Genomic DNA, 11,666 nt, shown 5'->3' on the forward strand with positions numbered 1-11,666 from the left:
TGGGCAGCCCAGGCTGCCTAGAGCAGCCTTCTTTCACTCTGTGGATGCCGCCCGGCCCTTTCTCACATGGCCTTTGATCAGGCTGTGCCCTCTGCCTGGAGCCCTTCAAGTTCAGCATAAATGTCAGTGTGGGGACAGAGCCCCAGAGAGTAGTTTACAGGCTCTCGGCCTCACGTGAAGGGGTACTGGCTCGGGTGGTGAATGGCCGTCGGCTGTGGCTGATTGGCCGTCGGCTGTGGCCAGTTAGCCAATTGGCCGCTGGTATAACTGCTGCGACTACGGAGGACTGCCAAGGATTGCCGAGGAGCCAAGCAGAGCCGAGCAGAGCCGAAGAGAGCAGAAGAGGAGAGCCGAGGAGAGGGGAAGAGGAGAGCCGAGGAGAGCGGAAGAGGAGAGCCGAGAGAGGGGAAGAGGAGAGCGGAGAGAGAGGAACAGAGTCGAGAGCGTGGAGGAGAGTTGTCGGTCGGTCAGTTGGCGGAAAAGCAGACGGCTGGTCACGCGTCCGGTGGGCCCAGCCTCCAGTGAGACCATAGTGGTATGACTCCCCTACCTATGGCTCCGTGGGTGTTCCTTTTCGGCCTCACCATATCCTGCGTTCTTGTGTGGGGAGCGGGAGCAGAGACCCCGCAGGCCGCCCCACCTGAAAGATGGCGCAGCGAGAAGGCCTCCACGCATGACAAATGGCGCAGCGAGCAGGGACTCCCGCACGACAGTCACCACCTCAGAGACCTCCATCCCTGGCTATGCCACCTGCACCCTGTTATTTTCCCTTGGCCATTTATTTCCTGCGCTGGGGCTGCCCTGTTTCCCTGGCTTTTGTCAGGTGAAAGATGACAGGAAGGCATATTTCAGAAGAGATGACAGCACGCACAGAGGGACAGGACAAAGCCTGGTGGTCCGAGGGGCAGAAGGGGCCTGTGGCAACAGGAGTCAGTGAGGACATGGACGGAGACAGGGGCCAATCAGATTCCACTGTGCACGAAGACTCAGAAGACAGCACCTGAGGTATTCAGAGCCAGTCACCTCTCTAGGTCTGGTGTGGAACATGAATCCCTGGGCTCATTGAACTGTAATTGAAATATGACAAATAAATGGGAAAAGGGAACTATTCCTGGAATTTTCCATATTATTTGGACAAGGATGATGACTGAGGGTGCTCACTGGCTCTGTTGTCGCTGAGTGGGTGTGGGGACAGAGCCCCAGAAAGTAGTTTACAGGCTCTTGGCCTCACGTGCTGTAGCCAGTTAGCCAATTAGCCGCCAATATAACTGCTGCGGCTACGAAGGAGACCCGAGGAGAGTGGAGGAGAGTGAAAGAGAGTCGTCGGTGGGTTGCAGACAAAAGGGACAGCAGGTCGCACGTCCAGTGAACCCAGCCTCCAGTGAGACCGTAGTGGTATGACTCCCCTACCTATGGCTCCGTGGGTGTTCCTTTTTGGCCTCACCATATCCTGCGTTCTTGTATGGGGAGCGGGAGCAGAGACCCTGCAGGCCTCCCCGCACGACAAATGGCGCAGCGAGCAGGGTCTCCCGCATGACAAATGGCACAGCGAGCAGGGTATGGCGCCGGCCAAGGCTCTCCGAGGGATGGTAGAGCAGTTTGTGCGTGTGAAAACGCAGTCTCAGGAAGCCCATGAGGAGCCGCGCCAGAGAGGGGGAGCACAGTCTGCCTGGGAGAGACGTGACCCCTCGGTGAATTGGTGGTCCTCTCGAGCCTCCGGATGGCATGCCGCCCTGTTGGCCATAGCAGGCATTACCGGCTTTTTGGTGGGCTGCTGCTGTAGGCTCCGAGGGCTGTGGACATCTTACATTGAGGCCTCCACCCACTCAGACACCTGGCACGGTGAGCAAGATTCCGACCAGGTAGGAATGGCGTCTGACTCTGGGCAGGAGGATGTATGGCCCCCACACAGTGTGTGGTGTCTGGTGGCCACTGTTCTCAAGGGTTGGACCCCCAAGGAGGGGTGGGAGGACATGGACGGCTCTCCGGCCAGCGTGGAGAGGGCCCTGCAGGCTCTGGCTGAGCAGTTGCCAGAGGAGGAGGCTACAGCCGGCCGTGTGGGCTGGATGTTCCTCAAGGCCTTGAGTCTCAACACGGAAAATGTGCTTAATGAAGTGGCCCGGGTGCCTGACCAGGTGTCCCGGTTGGAAGCGCTGGAAGCCCGGGTCCGCCTGTTAGAACAGGGGCCCCACAGTGGAGACTCTGAGGCAGAGGCGGAGGAAGCAAGTGGAGACAATGTAGCTCCCAACCCCCAAGCCCGGCCAATCTTGAAGCAAAGGGTAAAATGTGAGCAACCTTTGGGCCCCGGGGGCGTTGCTGCCGGCAACCCAGCTGTGACTGAGTTCACAACCTACACCCCTTACACTCCCACTGAGTTACAGGAGCTGGGGAGGCGGTACAGACAGAGCCCTGGAGAGCCAGTCTCGGCTTGGCTATTACGTTTATGGGATGAGGGAGCAGACAACATTCTCTGCTCCCCAGGCGAGATGGAAAAGCTAGACTTCGTGACAGTGCATCCGTCCCTGCGACAAAGGTTACAAAACTGCCATAGGTTGGCCAACAACCAAGGCAACCATTCTCTAATGGCGTGGCTCACAGCTGCGGTACGCACAGTATGGGAACAGGCTGGCGAGCTGCCAGACACTGTGAGTCAATGGCAGTCATATACGGAACTTACGCAAATAATCCGTGAAATGGGTATGAGACATGCTATTTTTAACCTCAACATGCAGGGCCCAGATGACGAGCTTTTTACTGCCAGCATGAGAGATCTGGTTTTGGATACTGCACCTGCGAGTGCTTTTGGATCCTTGGTTGCTATTCTTACACCGTATGTAGGGCGACGGATCCATGAAGTTACAACTGCCATGGCCACCCTAGGGGATGTTGAAAGCCGGAGGTGAAGGAAGTTAAGACAGGAGGTCCGCACAGTTGAGACCTGGAAGCCCAAACCAAAGGTAAAGAGGCGAGGTCGCGGGCCTCAGAGAGTAACATGCGCACAGATGTGGCGTGATCTCGTGGCAGCAGGGGTCGATAGGAAGAAAATAGACCAGCAACCCAACGTACTCCTGCTTGAACTTTGGAAACAGTTGCGTCCGGAACAACAATTCCGGAGAAGCATAAAGGAGGAGTCTGGGAAAGCGCGACCCGTGTCCCTCCAGGACTTCATGCAGCCGCTTGAGGCCGACTCCTTTCAGCTTGATTAGGGGTGGGGCCAAGGTACCCGGTCAGAGGGGACGAGCAGGGACTGGAGGCCCCACGTGGAACTGTCCATACATTGGTCCCCTTCGAATGTCCAGAGGGTTTTGGCTCTAGTTGACACTGGTGCTGACTGCAGTCTCGTTTATGGGAACCCAGAACTGTTCCCCGGACCAGCAATCTGCATTGATGGCTACGGGGGAAAAACTGTGACTGTGAAAGCCGTTTCCTTACCACTGGGTATAGGAAGGCTCCCTCCTCATACCTACAAGGTTTATGTCTCCCCCGTTCCGGAGTATATTCTAGGGGTGGACGTGCTACATGGCCTCAGCTTACAGACGTCGGTAGGAGAGTTCCGTCTCTGGATCCGGGTGGTGAAAGTGGTGACACGCGGGCATGCTCACCACCCTCCTCAAGCGTTGCCACAGCCCTGGTGCGTGGTTACAGTGCGACAGTACTGCCTGCCAGGAGGACAGGAGGAGATTGGTCGTACAATATTGGAATTGGAGAAGGCACATATTGTGAGGCCAACGCACAGTCCCTTTAACTCCCCAGTATGGCCTGTCAAGAAGCCAGATGGGACCTGGCGAATGACTGTGGACTATAGGCAGTTAAATAAGGTGACACCACCCTTGCACGCTGCAGTGCCTTCAATTCATGATTTAATGGATCGTCTGACTGTCCGCCTAGGGACTTATCACTATGTAGTGGACTTGGCCAATGCTTTTTTCTCCATTGACATTGCACCCGAGTGTCAAGAGCAGTTTGCTTTTACGTGGGATGGGCGTCAGTGGACTTTTCAAGTCCTTCCGCAAGGATACTTGCACAGCCCCACTATCTGCCACGGGCTTGTGGCCCAGGATTTGGCACAGTGGGATCACCCATCCTCTGTGGCCTTGTTTCATTATGTTGATGACATTCTGTTAACCTCAGATTCTCTTTCTGATTTAGAGCAAGCAGCTCCCTCTCTTCTCCGCCACCTGAAGTCACGCGGCTGGGCGGTGAATGAGGAAAAGGTCCAAGGCCCTGGCTTATCCGTCAAGTTTTTGGGTGTTGTGTGGTCGGGTAAGACAAAGGTTATACCTGAGGCAATCATTGACAAAATACAAGCCTTTCCCCGGCCGACCAAGGTCTCCCAACTGCAGACGTATTTGGGTCTGCTAGGATATTGGCGGGCGTTTGTACCCCATTTAGCACAAATGGCAAGGCCCTTGTACAATATGATAAAAAAGGGGGCCTCATGGGATTGGACTGAGGCTATAGAGCAAGCCTTCGTTGCCACGAAATGGGCAGTGCAGCAGGCACAGGCTCTGCAAGTAGTGGACCCAGGCCGCCCATTTGAACTTGATGTTCATGTAACCCAAGAGGGGTATGGATGGGGCCTCTGGCAACGGCAGGAGCGTCTCTGGTTGCCAGTGGGATTTTGGTCCCAATTATGGAAAGGAGCGGAGGTCCGCTACTCTCTAATAGAGAAACAGCTGGCTGCTGTGTATGCAGCCCTAGTGGCCACAGAAGCCATCACAGGAACGGCACGCGTGTTGGTTAGAACAACATATCCTGTCCAGGGGTGGGTCCGTACGTGGACCCAGGGACCCAAAACGGGGGTGGCACAGACCACCACCCTCGCCAAGTGGGGTGCCTACTTGGAGCAACGTAGCACCCTTAGTTCAAGCCCTTTGAGCACAGAGCTACAACAGGTCCTGGGGCCTGTGGAGCTTGTAGCCCAGGCTGAGCCAAGTGCTCTGCCTAGAGGGGAGGACTTGGAGCCCTCGCCCTACAAAGAAGGACAGTCCCCAGTACCTGAGGATGCCTGGTTTACCGATGGTTCTAGCCGAGGGGCTGCAGCTGTTTACCGGCTATTGGTGTGCAGCCCAAAACAGACACCATTTGGTTTGATACTGGGATGGGCCAGAGTAGCCAGTGGGCTGAATTACGGGCTGTGTGGATGGTGATCAGCCACGAGCCTGGGCCCCTAGTTATTTGCACTGACAGCTGGGCGGTGTTCCGGGGCCTAACGCTGTGGCTGCCTACATGGAAACACCAAAACTGGTTGGTGGGACACCGTCCACTGTGGGGTCAAGCCATGTGGCAGGACCTCTGGGACCTAGGGCAGAAAAAGGAGGTGACCTTAATGCATGTCACAGGTCACTCCCCCTTAGTGTCCCCAGGTAATGATGAAGCAGACGCCCTAGCACGGGTACGATGGTTATAGCGGGCTCCTGCCACTGATGTGGCCCACTGGCTGCATAGGAAATTATAGCACGCTGGAAGCCGAACCATGTGGCAGGTGAGCAGACGCTGGGGCCTGCCTTTGAAATGGCAGGAGATAGCAGATGCCTGCTATGACTGTGCCGTCTGTGCCCAGGACAGCCCCCAAAGGCGGAGGCTCCCCTGGGAGACACAGCAGATTACGCGAGGGAGGGTGCCCCTCACTCGCTGGCAAGTGGATTACATTGGACCCCTGCCTAAGGCCCGCAATGCGATATATGCATTTACAGCAGTGGACACTGCTACGGGGTTGATGTTTGCTTGGCCCTGTCCGGCTGCGGATCAGCGGCATACAGTGGTCGCCCTTACACGGCTGTGCGCCCTCTATGGGCGCCCCCAAGTCATTGAAAGTGACAGGGGTACCCATTTTACGGGGCAAGAAGTGCAGCGCTGGGCTGCCAGGATGGATGTGCAATGGTTGTTTCACACCCCGTACAATCCGCAAGCAGCTGGCATGATTGAACGTTATAATGGTCTTTTGAAGCAAGGTCTCCGGGTGTCAAAACACCCTCCCACGATGCGTGACTGGGCCTCGCGTCTATGGGACGTCCTGAGAGTCCTGAATGAGAGACCACGGAAGGGAGGGCCCGCGCCAGTAGAAGCTCTGCTACATCGAACGGCCGCTCCCATTCAATTACAAGTTACCACCAGTGAGACTCTGTTAAAGCCAGGCTATGGCAGAAATGGGAACATTTTGCTGCCAGCACCCACATGCTTGAAAGCAGGGGAACGGCAGCAATGGACTTGGCCCTGGCAGGTCAAAAGCCCCCACTGTCGGTGGTTGGGTCTGATAGCCCCGGTTTGACTCATGATTTGCAAGTGACGCCAGGGGTGGTGGCTGAGTGGCCACCTCAAGTGACTGTAGTATACAGAGGTCCCGATACCGGGATGATTTTGCGAGGAAACTATGTGCTCTCACTATGGCCTATTATGGGGTCCCCTGTTCTGTTACATGTTGAAACTATGCAAGGGACCCCAAGCACTGCCATAAAGGTTTGGTACCACAAACCGGGAAAGGTGCCAGTGGCAGCAACCCTCCTTTCCCAGGACAAGAAGCTGGCATGTATCCTCCCAGATGGAAGGGATTTGCCATTGTTGGTTCCTAAGACTACCGTTTCTTTTCGTCCGTAGGTGTCAGTAGGCTAATATGGCACAGGGACCCTCGCGGAAGACGCTTGTCACCTAGATTGTGAGGCGAGAACCTGTAGGGGTGGAGTGTGGGGACAGAGCCCCAGAAAGTAGTTTACAGGCTCTCGGCCTCACGTGGAGGAGTGCTGGCTCGGGTAGTAGATGGCCGTCAGCTGTGGCTGATTGGCCGTCAGCTGTAGCCAGTTAGCCAATTAGCCGCCAATATAACCGCTGCGGCTACAAAGGAGAGCCGAGGAGAGTGGAGGAAAGTGAAAGAGAGTCGTCGGTGGGTTGCAGACGAAAGGGACAGCAGGTCGCACGTCCAGTGAACCCAGCCTCCAGTGAGACCGTAGTGGTATGACTCCCCTACCTATGGCTCCGTGGGTGTTCCTTTTTGGCCTCACCATATCCTGCGTTCTTGTATGGGGAGCGGGAGCAGAGACCCTGCAGGCCTCCCCGCACGACAGTGGGTATTGCATGTTCACTGTCATGGGTCCCTTGGGGTGTGGATCAAAGGAGGCCACCGTCTAAGCCCTAAGGTGGCTTCACACTGTGGCTCTACGCAAGGGCCTTCGATCTAATGTGTAGACCCAAATGACAAAACTCCGTGGGCGTCTTCCTAGGGAAATTGTCCCTTGCTTCCCTCAAATTCTGAAAGAGCTCTGCACCCAGGGATATGCCGAGACCTGAGCACGAGGCATGTTACTGCCGCTCACGCAACAGGAGCACGTGCATCATCTGTGTCAGACTCACGCTCACCGAGCCTGCAATTCCGCGGACCAAAGGCACTGCCGGCGGGATCCATGTCCCCCCCCCAGCAGCAGACTGCGAGGTCACGGTCACTGGTCAGCGGAGCCCAAGCGTCAGTGTCACCAGCTCTGCAGTAACTGCAGAGGCCACACCTGCTAGCTTCTGATATCCTGTGTGTGGACCTGCCCAAGAACCAAGTTCAAGGATCCTCTCTGAAGGTTAGAAAAGAGGTTGGAGAACATGTATAAAGATTGTTCCGGACTTTGGGCAACAGTATAGGAAGAGAGACCTTCTCAAGTCAAGAAACAAAAGAAGTTTTATTGTTTTTAAAGAAGGGAGCGATGGAAAATAGGAAAGAGTGTTTCTCACCATCAGTATTCAGGATAGCAGGAACACTGACGTAATCCAGCAGAACAAAGGCAGAAGGCCTAACACAGGACTCCTGCAAAAAGCACACACTCATAAAAGCCTGGGAGGAACTCAGGTCACGGACTTGCTGTCAGATTTCCTAGTGATTTTCTAAGTAAAAACATTCTTGAACTTTCCGGAGTGTGGAAAGAATGGTGGCACTGGCCAATTCATATATCTTGCTGGAACAGTTGGACTTCCAGGAAGGAAACTTGGAAACAGTGGTCTTGCTCTAAGACCTTCCTAATCGGAGGTTCCATTTTTATATTTTTTCTGATTACCTTTAGAAGAGTTTGTGAAAACATCCACCACATACCAAACTTCTGACTTAAAAAGCTGGCTTCTCTTTCCAAAACTAAAAGTTGAAGTTTCCCATCCTCCAAGCCAGTGTGAGGAAAAGGAACCAGAGTCCAAGGTGAATACTACTGGCTACAAATCCTTGTCCTTCCTTGACTGTCTACATCCCGCACTCTGTGCTCTAAACAGACCGTGCTCACACTACACTCGCTCACACCTCAGAGCCCTCCCCCACCTCCTCGCGCTCCATCACCTGTCCTCGCACTTTGACCTTTTCCTATTGATAAGGCTCCATCAGGCACCGCCATGGCCCCCAGCAAGCACACCTGCATTTGCATGTGTGCAGGTGTGTGCGTGCAGACCTAGTCTGCAGGAGGCTCCTGTCTGCTTGTGCTTTGTTCCCAGAGCCTTCCACCTTCCTCCCCTCCATTAGGACCAGCCTCACTTTCAATTCAGGCCACCACCAATACCTTCAAGTCTTTCTAAGTCACTTTACTACAATTATTCCTTCCTTTCGTCACATCAGTAAATTCATTCAATAAATTCAGGAACTGTATAAACACTTTTTCCTATGCAGGACACTATGGGTGACATGAAACATGTAAGAAAGTATCTGTTCCACTTAGAGATCAAAACCTAGTGAGGAAAATCAGATGTTTAGATAGCTATAATTCAAGGAGCCGCGGCACGGCCACATGGACCGTGCTTAGAAACACTTACCAGGCGACTTTCACCCACCACCACCCATGCTGGGACCACAGGGCCCTGGACCTTTGGGCAGGGCAGACGGGAGGAAACCAGGGTGACGGAGGTGGGTGCTGACCCCACGGTCTAATAAAAAAATGCAGTGTTCAGACGTGACCTAGACAGAAATGCACTTCCTGGACGAATGCAACACGAAAATGGGTCATGCAGCAAAAGAAGCAGTGGATGATACTCAGAGTTGCAGGGAGGCACCAACATATTCCAGAAAGAGAAGGAAAGGAGGGGAAGGTCCAGGTGAGCAGGGCAAAGGGGTAAAGGCTGTGAAGGCTTTAGCCAAGTAGACCAGATTTCTGGGTAAGACTGATTCCAGCAGGAAGCTAAGAGGGAAGCTGGTCCCAAAGGGAGCTAGCATGCCCGCCCAGCTGGAGGGCTGCAGCCCAGGAGCCCCTCCCCCAGCACCAAAAGGTGCCAGGCTTGGGCCTAGCCCTTGGACCTAATGACTTTCCCTATGAATGTTTTCATTTGTGCTACTTTATTAATTGAAGAAGAGCTGTACACATGAGGTAAAGCTCATACAAGTCATTCAAAAGGGTATATAATAAAACTGTAGAACGTGGGTGGTAGCTATACAGAGTCATTGCCACTCCTTCAACGTTCAGTTGGTTTGAAATGTTCATGTGATGTGGTGGAGAGACAATAAGTCCCCACCTTGTCAAGCACAAGCCATCCTGCTCCCTAAAAATTCTGCCCTCATTACAGGAAGTGAGAAGAGCCAAGTTAGGAATGAAGGGGTCATGGGCACGCCCAGGGCAAGCACATCAGCTGGCCTAAGGCTGGCCTGTGCACCCCCTGCACCCAACACACTGGGCTGGGCAGGAGTGAACTCATACAGGATCAGCTCCCAGAACCTAAGAGCTTATTGTCACCCTGAGAGGGAACGTGCACACAGCACCACAGGGCAACATGTTTTTTTTAACTGAAATAAAATTAAAAGATGAGAATAATCCTGCCCCATTGATTTCATTGATCACATTGATATGATGGTTAAATGAAATATTTATGTGTAAACACTAACTCACTATATGAAATACAAAAGTTATTAAAGTTTCAACAAGTTAATATGTACCAACTTACATGATTCACTGTTTATGAGTGACTTTCAGTGATATGTCATTGAACCATACATAGAAAGTAAGTACTTTGCCCAAAATATCAAAATCTCCAGGCCCAGATAATGTCACTGCAGCATTCTACCAAACATTTCAAGAATTAACTATAATTCTACATGTCTCTTCCAGGAAACAGAAGAGGAGGGAACACTTATCAATTTATTTCATGAAGCTAGTATGACCATGATACCAAAACCAGACAAAGACAGTACAAAAAACCCCACAAAAACCTACAGACCAACATCCTCATAAATATAGACACAAAACTTTGTAAAAAATAGTAAATAAAATTCAGCATATATGAAAATAATTCTATACCATGGCCAAGTTTATTCCAGGGATGTAAGGCTGGCTCAATGTAATTTACCACATTAACAGGTTAAAGAAGAAAGAGCATATCAATTGATGCAGAAAAAGAATTTAATAAAAGTAACAGCCACTCATGGTAAAAAGAAAAAAGAGAACTCTCAGAAAAATAAGGATAAAAGGGATCCTTCCTCTACTTAATAAAACACATGTAAAACTAACAGCTAACTGTATACTTACTGGTAAAAGCCAGTGCTTTCCCCCTGAGACCAGGAACGAGGCAAAGAGGTCTGCTATCAGCATTCTTTTCAGCATGGTACTGAAAGTCCTAGCCATTGCAATAAGCAAAGAAAAGGAAATGGAAGGCATACTTATAAGAATGAAAGAAAGAAAACTGTCCCTCTTTGTAGATGACATGATTGTCTACCTAGAAAATCCCAAGGAATCAACCAAAAAAGCCCCAAGAGAGAGTTCAGCAGAATCACAGGATGCACAGAAAACCTACAAAATTAATTGTATCTGTAAATACTAGCTATGAATAGACACTAAAATTAAAAATAAAATGTAATTTAAATCACTGAAAAAAATGAAATACTTAGGTGTAAATCTAACAAATCACATATGCAATATGTATGCTGAAAATTACAAAATGCCAGTGAAAGAAATCAAAGAGAGTTGTCGCGAGCAGGGGTAGTGTACCGGGTAGTTCTCTCCAAGAGGCCTCAAAAGAAAAAGATTAGCTATGTCATCCTTGATCAGAAAGGTGATCAGCACCACGAAAGCCCCAGGGGCCATTGGTCCCTACAGTCAAGCTGTGTTAGTCGACAGGACCATTTACATTTCAGGCCAGATAGGCATGGACCCTTCAAGTGGACAACATGTGCCAGGAGGGGTAACAGAGGAAGCTAAACAAGCTCTTAAAAACATGGGTGAAATTCTGAAAGCTGCAGGCTGTGACTTCACTAATATGGTAAAAACAACTGTTTTGCTGGCTGACATAAATGACTTCGGTACTGTCGATGAAATCTACAAACAGTATTTCAAGAGATTTTCCTGCGAGAGCTGCTTACCAGGTTGCTGCTTTGCCCAAAGGAGGCCGTGTTGAGATGGAAGCAGTAGCTGTCCAAGGCACTCTGACAACAGCATCACTCTAAGGGAACCTGGTGTTATTTAGTCTGGAAAATTATTAATGTTTTTAAATTAACATCTTAACTTTTATAATCGATGTTGGAAACTGTCAGACTGACAAAAATATTTGAAGTATTATGGAAATACCATATAATAAGGGGAATTGAATATGAATTAAAGATTAGATAATGAATCTAGTTACTGATATTATAAAGTACATTTATGTACACTCACATTACTGGATGTGAGAAAAGAGACACCTTTGCGTTGCACAGTTACTCAAATAAATAAAAGTAAAGGGAAATAATA

At 51.1% G+C, this 11,666-nt stretch overlaps 1 pseudogene; it reads left to right on the forward strand.

Annotated features, from left to right (window-relative positions):
- Positions 1–10,907: 10,907 nt before the first annotated feature.
- LOC109438270 (2-iminobutanoate/2-iminopropanoate deaminase) lies at positions 10,908–11,398 on the forward strand (annotated as a pseudogene).
- The last annotated feature ends 268 nt before the right edge of the window (positions 11,399–11,666 follow it).

Source organism: Rhinolophus sinicus, linkage group LG02 (genome assembly GCF_036562045.2).
Source record: "Rhinolophus sinicus isolate RSC01 linkage group LG02, ASM3656204v1, whole genome shotgun sequence".
In the NCBI taxonomy this organism is placed as follows: domain Eukaryota; kingdom Metazoa; phylum Chordata; class Mammalia; order Chiroptera; family Rhinolophidae; genus Rhinolophus; species Rhinolophus sinicus.